This window comes from Ornithodoros turicata, chromosome 2 (assembly GCF_037126465.1).
Source record: "Ornithodoros turicata isolate Travis chromosome 2, ASM3712646v1, whole genome shotgun sequence".
In the NCBI taxonomy this organism is placed as follows: domain Eukaryota; kingdom Metazoa; phylum Arthropoda; class Arachnida; order Ixodida; family Argasidae; genus Ornithodoros; species Ornithodoros turicata.
The window spans coordinates 100,972,419-100,982,639 of NC_088202.1; positions in this window are offsets into that span (position 1 = coordinate 100,972,419).

The window sequence follows — 10,221 nt, forward strand, 5'->3', positions numbered from 1 at the left end:
GGATCACTTCAGCGCGCTAAGTTTAGCGGCAAAATGTTTTGTTGTTTCTACGAAGGAATCTAGTCTTTATACGTCCAAATAAAACGCGTATAACAACTTTCTGTGTCATGTTTCACTTTTGGGTCCCGTTTTTAAACGTGTTGAGCGATCGGAAGGATCTAGTGCACGGCTGCGTGCATCATATAGCGTACCTGTCGTACCAGGCGCCGCAGGCGCAGTCGTCCATTTCTCCTTCGGTGACTTGGCCTGGCTTGGATTGTGCTTCAACTGGATCTTTAGCGCGCTACAATCGAACACAAGCCAACGTCTGGTAACAATGGGGTATCTAAGGGCGGCCTCCGGCATTGCACGCATCGGGATAGGAACAAATACATGGGAAAATGGCGACCTTGGGGGACCTGCGTTCGCTACTCCGGCGAAAACAAAAATGGCAGTGGGCATTTGTGACCACTTTCTACGTCGAGAAAATCGAGCCTCTTGAACATGAGTGCGCTGGTGTTCCGCATTCGAGAACTGTCGCTCACACAGAACTTCTGTTCGTGCGTTATCGTGCTCGAAGGTGTGTGCCCCTGGTGTTTGCTTCGAAGCAGAAGATTCCTCGTCCAGAGATTAACCGGAGCCACATTCGTCATCAGTAGCTCACCGTGACGTGAACATGGACTGCTTTGTGAAATTTCCATGTATCAGGGAGAAGCACTCGTGTAAGCCGAAACAAGCGCTGTTTTTCCGTCGTGCAGGTGCTCATGTGTGAAATGCAAACCGACGCATACTACGGTTTTTGCTGTCGAGAGGTAGAGAATGCGTGTGAAAAGCAGACAGACAATTGCATACAACTAACGAATATTCCGAAATACTATGCCTTGGCACTGAAGTACTGCAAGTGTCTTTTACATACATCCGAGAAACCAAAGAGCATGGCAACCTACGCGGCGGCGCCGTGTGGCCGTTACGCGCTACTTAAACGGCAAACTGGACGGAAAAACCCTTATTTCTGCAGGAAATTTCGTTATATCACCTGTCGACCATTCACAAGAAGGATATGGGGTGCTCCGAGAAAATACAATAGAAAGTACTCCACTGGATCTCGATCCGCGTCGTGCATGCTATTAGGGATGCTTTCCCATCAGTGCGCAGACTTGTAGAAATGTTTTTGTCAGCAATTTTTCATTTCTTGCTTGCTGCAAGTTTTTCTCATTGCTTTTTCTTTGCTGTCACAGCATATTATAATTATAAGTTTGTTCCCGGAGGATTAAGTAACCTGGGGGCATATCTGTATTTGTAATTATACTCATGTCTTATATATATGAGGAGTAAATAAGACAATTTTCATCAGTGTCATTCAGCTGAACCTTTTAATATACTTCTTACTGACCACGTTTCTAAATGCCAATTAATATTTGAACCAAGATAAGGATTTAACACTTGATTAACTCTGTTCTGCTATAAGGAAACCGATTCATTATCACGTCAACAACTAACATTTGTAAAGAAGGACTTGAGGGATGACTTCAAGTATTATCATCCCTTGATCTGGGTTCAAAGTTAACCATGCAGCATTGGTGTGCATAATACTCCAAAATGGCTAAATAATTTAGTGCATAAGTTCTCTGTTACTGCAATTGAGATGTACTTTTGTAAAGTACTTTTGACAGCCCTTCAAACTGAAACTGGCTTCAGTGTACACGACAAATGCATCGTAACATTTAATTGAAATATAATATAAGAGCAGAGGCAACATTTTGTTACATCTCAAACTATATCTTTCTTTTTTATTGTCCAGAGCTTTAGGAAACAGAGTAGGACCTCTTGCCCTCTGATGTTTTGACGTACTTGATAGAGTTGTAAAACCTGCAACAAAATAAACAAGAGAAGTATAAACAGTTTTGTCTTTCACTTGTGAATTTAACAAGCAAGTTATATTTCACCATGTGTGCACTTTTGTATCCTCTGTTGATGAAAAGATTACAGGAACAATAATGCTGCAGATAGATCCAACAATGACATGTCATCTTGGTGAAGATGAGAACTTTTCTTCACGCGTGCTTAGCGAGACAAAAGAAATGAACAATGAAAGTTGTACAAAAACAGCAAATCTCCGTCGACTAAAATTTTATATGTGGAGATGCTACCACATCGTGTAGTTTCCATCCAAAAGTAGGACTAGGCAAGGTTGTTTGGTTGTTGTTGGTAAGTTGTCGGCATATTGATGTGCTATACCGTTATACCACATCAATACAGATGAGGGGCGAACACAGTAGACAGCGTGACGGCTGCAAACTCTCAACTGAAGATTTATTCAACAGAACAAGAAACCGAAAGCATAAGTAGAAAAAGGCAGTGCCCATCCAATGCAGGACCACATTAAAGGGACCATGAAAGTATATTTGACGAGCCCACGATAATTTTTAACGATGAAAGATGAAAGTCACTGAAAAGGTTAGCCAGCTGTAGGAGTCGAACCAACATCTTCTGGATTGGCGGTCCAGGGCTCTACCAATTGAGCTAAGCTAACACGCCTTCTCAGCGACTTTCAGGATGCGTCACCTGAAGGGACAAACCAGCCACTCTCTCTCACTCATCCTCCTTTCACTCTTACATTTTTGCTCACTCATACACACATTCATACGATGGGATCGACGCAGGCGGCAACTGTTGAACATGAGGGAACTGATGTTCTGAGGCTGGAACAACATAGAAGGTTAGAACATAGATCATTTTTAATTTGTTCCCCTGTACTAAGCATTCACTGTGAAATATGAAGTTCAAAATGGTTCAAATAGCGAAGATATTCTATATTAACCACGGGCGTGAAGGGCAGCTACTACGGTCTGCCTCCGAGGCGAACTGGCCGTGACATCGTACACAGAACGCGTTGCCGATTCGTGGACGAGCTTTTGCGAGCAAACTACTAAATTTTAAAACAAGCTTGCATGCTTCGCCATGAAATATGTTTTAATTTGACCTGGAGCCGAGATTGTATCTAACCGTTGACGCAAAATCCTACGAGAAATGTAATATAGCCATTCCCAACAATATGTGCCAAAACGTAAAGCGTACTTCACCACATTCGCCTGGGCATCAGGGGAAGCTTGAAGCACAGGCCCCATAGAAATACATGTATTCGGCAGACAATGTTGCTTATAATTCTGTTCGCGTACGTAGGACGGCAAAGTTCTCTCGGATGAAGTGAAGGGTTCATGGTGATTACCTTCACAAAATTTGATGGCGATAGCATCATTCGTCTTGGTTCCCCAATGACTATAGCTAACACATTGATCTCTATGGGGAAAAGGTGACCGCTAGGGAACCGACAGCTTTGCGTCTACAGGAAAACGGTCTGGACGGCAGGTACCTTAAGTCATGTAGTCCCAGAATCCGGGAGAACTTTTTCATAACGCGAGTAACATGGGAGATATCGGCTGCAGAAGTAGCTCCCCTCACGTGGATTCGACAACTTCGTGCATTCAGGGAGCCGACAGTTCCGATGGTAGGTGGAAATTGTTTGGACGACAGGTACATTAGGATATGTAGACTTGAAATCTTGGAGAACTTTTTCACAGCGCGTGTCACAAAGGAGATACAGGCTATAGCAGTAGACCTCGCAACCTGATTTTGACAACTGCGTACGTGTGCGAAAGGACTGCCGGAATCTATGGAAGCTGCTTGCGTGGCGTTATTCTGACATAATATGGCCGAATGGTCAGTTAAAGTGGATCTTACTGTGGACTATTGTCCAAGAAAAGGCTGTTGTTGGTGGTCAACCATACGCTGCGGGCAATGCTGGATACACGGAATACACAAATAAATAGTTTTACGGGTACAACTGCATTTTTCGAGAGAGACATGCAAGGTGCGGATCGGTAGTTATTCATTACTTATCGGTCGGTTTCGGGTCAGTGGTACTAGGGCGTCCACGAGCATGCGAAAATATCTTCGTTACTTGAACAACTTCAAGCATGAACAATGTGCTCCCGGTACCGCGACGGTCACTGAGAGACAGTGTCTAAGTTGACGGTGTTGAAAGTCTTCGGTGACTTATCGAGCGTAACAACAAGTGTAGCGAGTGTTTCAATGTCAAACACGCCGTTGTACGTGATACTGTCAAGTTGAAACAAAGACAACAGGACAGTTGACAAGATAAAAATTTGAAGCTTGTAACGTGTTAGCTAAGAAGTGTCTGCCACCTAAATCAGTAGTGTGCATCATTGCACTCCATTATTCGGTACATTTGACCTAATTAGGCTGAGAGAAACCTAGAAAGTGAGGAAAATGTCTTTTATTACTTCAAGTAGAAAGCCCCAGATTTCGGTCACACCGTTTCACTAATAAGTATGCGGTTTTCGGAAGTTATCCACAAAAATTTAACACTGCTGCTGACAATCGCCACTCATCCGGCGTGCTGATTTTTCAGCTTCCAGCATGATAAGGCGAAAATAGCCCGCTGGTTGCCGCCAAGAGATAAGCTTGTGAAGGTGAAAAAGGTGATAGCACTGTGTTCTAGCTGCGGGTTCCTCTCTCGCTGCTGCTCTCTTTAGCCGATCGTGTGCCTTCGCGCGAAGCCGGCAGCTGCGATGATAGAAAATCTGAAAGTGCATTGCTGAGAGGCGTGAGGTTTCAGGTGTAGAGCATTGATAGTAAAAGAGTTGAAAGGCCTTGAAAAATGTTCCTAAGTCTGACAATTTATCCAGGGGAAATAAATAATTCGGCTGATAATAGCTTATGCACACCAGCGGTCTGGGTCGCAAATGAAACTTGCCATCATGCAACCAGGTTACAACTTTTACCTCATGCATTTTTTTCTTTTCTATAAAATGCTAAGTTACAACTAGTATATGGGCGTCCTCATCACCGACAGGAATGAAACTAGTTTTAAGTTATGTTAATTTAATGCATCCTATTAACACACACAACTGTCCGGCCGTACGCCCTTCAACGCACAGCGTTCTACACAGCACTTTGCATAACAGACATGGCGTGAACTTCACAGGGAGGGTCATGAAAAGTCAGGTTGCAAACTCCACCGCCTGTGCTTTCTGCTCGAGAATTCGTTATATGATATTTATTAATGGTAACAGGTCGGCAGCCTGACATGAAGGCGTACGCCGGCAAGGTGCCCTACGAAGTCGGTTGACCAAACAATACTCGCAGGAGCAACATGTCGTCAAGGCCCGATCATACCCGACGTCCCGATTTCCCCTGCACCACTCGCAGATGCGCAAAAATTAGTGCTTGTGAGTGTGGGGCACTCAGAATATGTGTAGACACACGAGTGACCACGAGGCCATTATGCTTCCCACATAGTGGTACTCCGTGTATACGCACGCACTGTGCACGATCAACTTGAGTCCTAACTGTGGCCCTAAAACATACTCACTGACATTAGTTCGGGCATACAAATACGCACGATTCACATTTTTGTGTGAAGACGTCGCTCAGACGAAACGTTCCCACGGCTGCACTTACGCGAACGGAATGCCGACAGCTTTCATTGCTACTATCAGTCTATCCTAAGGCCTAGCTACCCTGCACAGCCCGGGAGTGTATAGCTGAAGCCAAATCAAGTTCCTGTCACAGATTGTTGGTCATGCGTTGACTGTCAGCATGGTTACCGGAGCACGTTTTCCTCTTTGATCTTCTTCTTCGTCAGAACATACCTCCGTCGGTGACATTTTACGAGCTGGTGAGTACCGAACGATCCATAGACGCTGTGTGTGTCGCATAATCTCTTCCTCCGTTGCTGACAGTTTGCCTTTCGCCATATTTCAAGTGATTTGGACGGCAGATATTCGACGTCGTTGTTGTCCAAACCGAAACGATGCACCCACATGGTCCCGGGGGGTGTGTCCTCCTCGTCGTTCACAGTTGGCTGAGAGAATTGGATGGCGATGACGTAAGCCCGCTTCGAGACTGGGAGGTACCCGGGTTCGAATCCCGGTGCCGGCTGTGCTGTCTGGGGTTTTTCCTGGGTTCCCCGGCACAGTTCCCCTTGAAGTCGGCCCAGGACGCACATTTCCCCAGGGCGTCAGTCGTGACGTTGCCCACATACGTGAGGCCGACAACGGCAAGCCCTTTCAACATCACCACCACCACCACCACCCGCTTCGAAATCATATATCCAGCGGTCACGCCCTGCTATTTTTGTCTGATAACTGCGCCCCCGTTGTACTGAATACGGTGAGAAGTCGATGTGTGTACGATCGTGAGGGATCATGAGAACGGTTTCCTTCACTGTACTCGGAATTCGCGAAAATGATTTCATGGTTCCTTTAATATCCGAGAAGGTAGGTTTGGGAGAGAAATAAAGAGAAATGACCGTTGTGTCCGAGATGGGGGAAATCTGCAAATTTAGGACCAATATGGTGTAGCCTTGCATGGCTCACTGCAGCTGTGACACGCTTTGAACAATTCCAGTAGGGGGGCTTCAAAGACAATGAACTTTCGCTGTTTCACTGGGCATTCAAGTATAAAGGATGCATCTCTAGAAAATTAATTAGCGTTCCTTAAGTCATAACTATACCTCAACAGGAAGTATTCCTCTACCCTTCAATGAAGCTAGTAGTTCTCATCGGTTTCTTCTCCTACTGTTGACGTCATACCACGGTCCTTCTATACTCCTGGTCATGCAACTCCGCCGGAAGTTTCTTCTAGGGTCCTCCGAGTTCGCCAGGTGGCGCGCGCGTGACTAGGAGTGCGCTACCCACAGGCGTTCGTATAGGTGTTGCCTGTAAACAAACGTGAATGCGCCTCATAAAGTGTTCAAACGTGCTTAAAGCAGTTATCATAACGTTATATTATGACATATATCGCATACGAAGTCAGCGATATTCATATATTAGCGATATTAGTATGTCAGTGGTCTAATTGCGCTATCCGCTCGAGGCACCGACGCACCCGCATGTGTGATATCTCAATTGCGTGTGTCATGTGTGTGCGAGTGTGTATGCCTCATCTTTTTCAGTCATCCTACTCATATATTAACCACATGCACTGAGGTATGGTACCACAATTGTTGCAGTTGCCGCAATTGTTGCCCTTATATGGTGAAACGTTACTCTGGGAGTCTATCTTTTCTCTCCACATAGAGAAAATTCCAGTGATGGCCACTAACTACTTCTACAGTAGTTTAACTATAACTACTAACTACTTTGTGATTGAGTAGTTTAACTAGTAGTTCAACTACTTTTCAGGGGAGTAGTTAAAACTACTTTTTTAACTACTGCAATGTAGTTTAACTACATCTATAACTACTTAACGTTGTCCACCAACACCAATCCCTTGTAGTGTTCTTGGACACCTAAATATCAATCACAAGCAATAATAAACTTTGGCTCAAGCCATTGCTACGATCGTCAAATACGAAGCTTGCTGCGGGATTCTTTCTATGCCTACGCGATAAACTAAGTTGCAGAATTATTTCACAGCATATGAGGCTTCACTAGACAAGCATTAAAAGTAGAGGTATGCAAATATTCGAAACTTCGAATATTTGCGATATTCGATTCGTATTCGTATTCGAAAATTTGATATTCGAAGTTTTCCAATATTCGTAAAAGTTCGAATATGTATTCGATTTTTTTTCCGCATATCAGAGCAGCTTATTCCGAAGCTGTTTCGGGCTGCGCACTGGAATTTGTACGTTGTGGCGACGAACATGAATAGTAGAACAGCTGCAAAGCGACGCGCGGAGCTTCCCAGGTACGCTCGTTTGTGAATGCGTCGCTATACGTTCGGTAACCGAAACCGAAACTAGTACGTAGTTGTGTGCGGTCGCCATTTTAGAGTCCGCCCCAGCGAAACCCGAGACCGCGGTACGTTTCATACATCGTCAGCACTGTCGCGGCTTTAGTGGATTGCTGAGCGAACGCTGAACATTCGTATGAGGCCTACAGTTCGGTGAAATTACGGTTAAATATAGAAATTTTGTTGACGTTGACCTGAACACCGCTGTTCAGCGTCCAATTGCATGCACAGCCAAAACCTGCGTTTCGAATGCGTCTTTTTCGGTTTCGTTTTGTGGTTGTCAGCGATATATGATAGACTCATGGTCGGGTGCGATGACGGCGATAATCGAGGAGTGGGACGTGTTGATATTTCGACATGGTTTCTCCAACTCCGGCGCTCTACGATCGTATGAAAGCGCCAACTAGGGCGACAGTAACGCTGCAGTCATTTGAAACTGCGCTAGCTGTTGTTACAGATGATAGCAAGACGCATATATAGCCTTAAGTCCGACCTTCACGGAGCGATTTTGCTCGCGACTCACGCGCGTCGCCGTCGGCGCGACAAAGTTTGAGGCCCGCGCGCATATTTCCGCCGTGAAATGAAAGGAGCGCTGAACACGAACGTCGCGGAAACAATCACGCGTGATACAGCCATACAACATCATCGAGGATCGCAGTTTTACTGCGATCCTCGACGTTTCCAAACTATGCATTACCGTAAGTAACGGTGGTCTCACGCGTGATGTCACGCGTGAGAGCAGTGAAACCGTGCAGTTTCTCGCCTTCACGACAAATGCGGAAGGCATTGTCAATGCAAGAAGAGATCACTTGCCACCATCATTTTCCTTCTGAGGTGCTCATCACTAAATCATCCCACACTCTGAACATGCCATTGCTCTTCACTTCCATTCTGTCTGTTTCACCAGCACTTTACAATGCCAACACAGGTGTTCACTGTTCATTAAAGATTTTTGAAATGAAAGTTTTTTCTTGCGGTTTTCAGCTTGCCTCATGAGAACAGCACACTGTTTCATTGTAAAAATAATTTTACTGTACATGTGCATATAAGCATGTATGCCCTATGCTAAGCCAATACATTAATACATATTCCTCATTAGCACTTGGGACATTTTTCTAAGGATCGGCAGAACACAACTGTGACGATGCTTGTTTTCGGGGCTTAATTAACTTAATGAACTCTTAGAAGCCGTTATCCTATGTGTGATATTCGATATTCGATTCGTATTCGAAAATTTCAATATTCGCACACCTCTAATAAACAGTGAAGATTTAGTACACATGCACGACACAATTGCTCTGCACCCCCGTTCTCATCAAACAAGTAGCTCAAGGCAAAATTCGGAAGCACAATCGTGCCCTAGAGCTTGCGGCAAAATTGGAAGTAGTTGGCGCCTTCAGTAACCTAACTACTGTAGTTACCTACTTAAAATAGTAGTTTAACTAGTAGTTGCCACTACATTTCTGCAAGTAGTTGATAACTACTTCTTAACTACAATGAGATAGTTTAACTAGTAGTTTAACTACATGTAGTTAACTACTGGCCATCACTGGAAAATTCTAACTCAAGTATGAGAAATATGGCTCCATCTTTTATCTAAATGTTTTATCGTTTTCAAGGGCCAATTCTACCATTAGTAGAGCTGTTCTCCGTTATAAGAAGATAATTTTATACCCGAAATGGTGAGCTGCTGTACCAACCAGCGGCATATTTCTACTCATAATGAGGGTGCACGTAGATCTTGTAGGGAAGTATTTATTCCGCCTTTCATGAAGGCGTTTTGAGAAGAATTTATCGTATACATATTTCTGTGGATGACAGAATATAAAGACAACTGCTGAGGTCACAACATTTTATTGCCACACACTGCAGCTGGAATCGTGCACTGGGGATTACCAATGCAAATGGCACATCCATATCAAAGTAGTCTGAACATGGACACATAAAAGAAAACACGACAGAACACTTCATTGTTGCAGCCATCAGACTGCAGAACACTCGCACGGTCACTAGCACTTGTCTGGACTGTCTTGGACATACATTCAACGTCCATTCACCTCAACAACGCCATGGGAATAACTTGACTGACTTGGCTTGGAATAACTGAAGGCTTGACGCTTCACACTACTGTGTCAGTCTAAAGACTCACAAATATCTGCTCGGAATGGAATATCTGCCTGGAGGAACACAAGGCAGGATGGACATATTACCGCTGATTCCCCTGAAATGTAAATGACACCGAAAGAGCTGTCAAAAACATAAGCAATAAATATTAGCGTGGGTACATGTTTCACTCCTTAAAAATAACCATACAAAAAGGAGAAAGCTGTCTACTGCGGCTGTGCACAGAAGAGAAGAATAATAACACAGGGAACGTCCAAAAACCGAGGCTTGAGCCCCGAGTGCCTTCTCCACATTGTGGGCTTCAAACAGTGTGCTCACCGTATGTTGTGAACTGTTTCTTCATTTTCGAAGTGGATC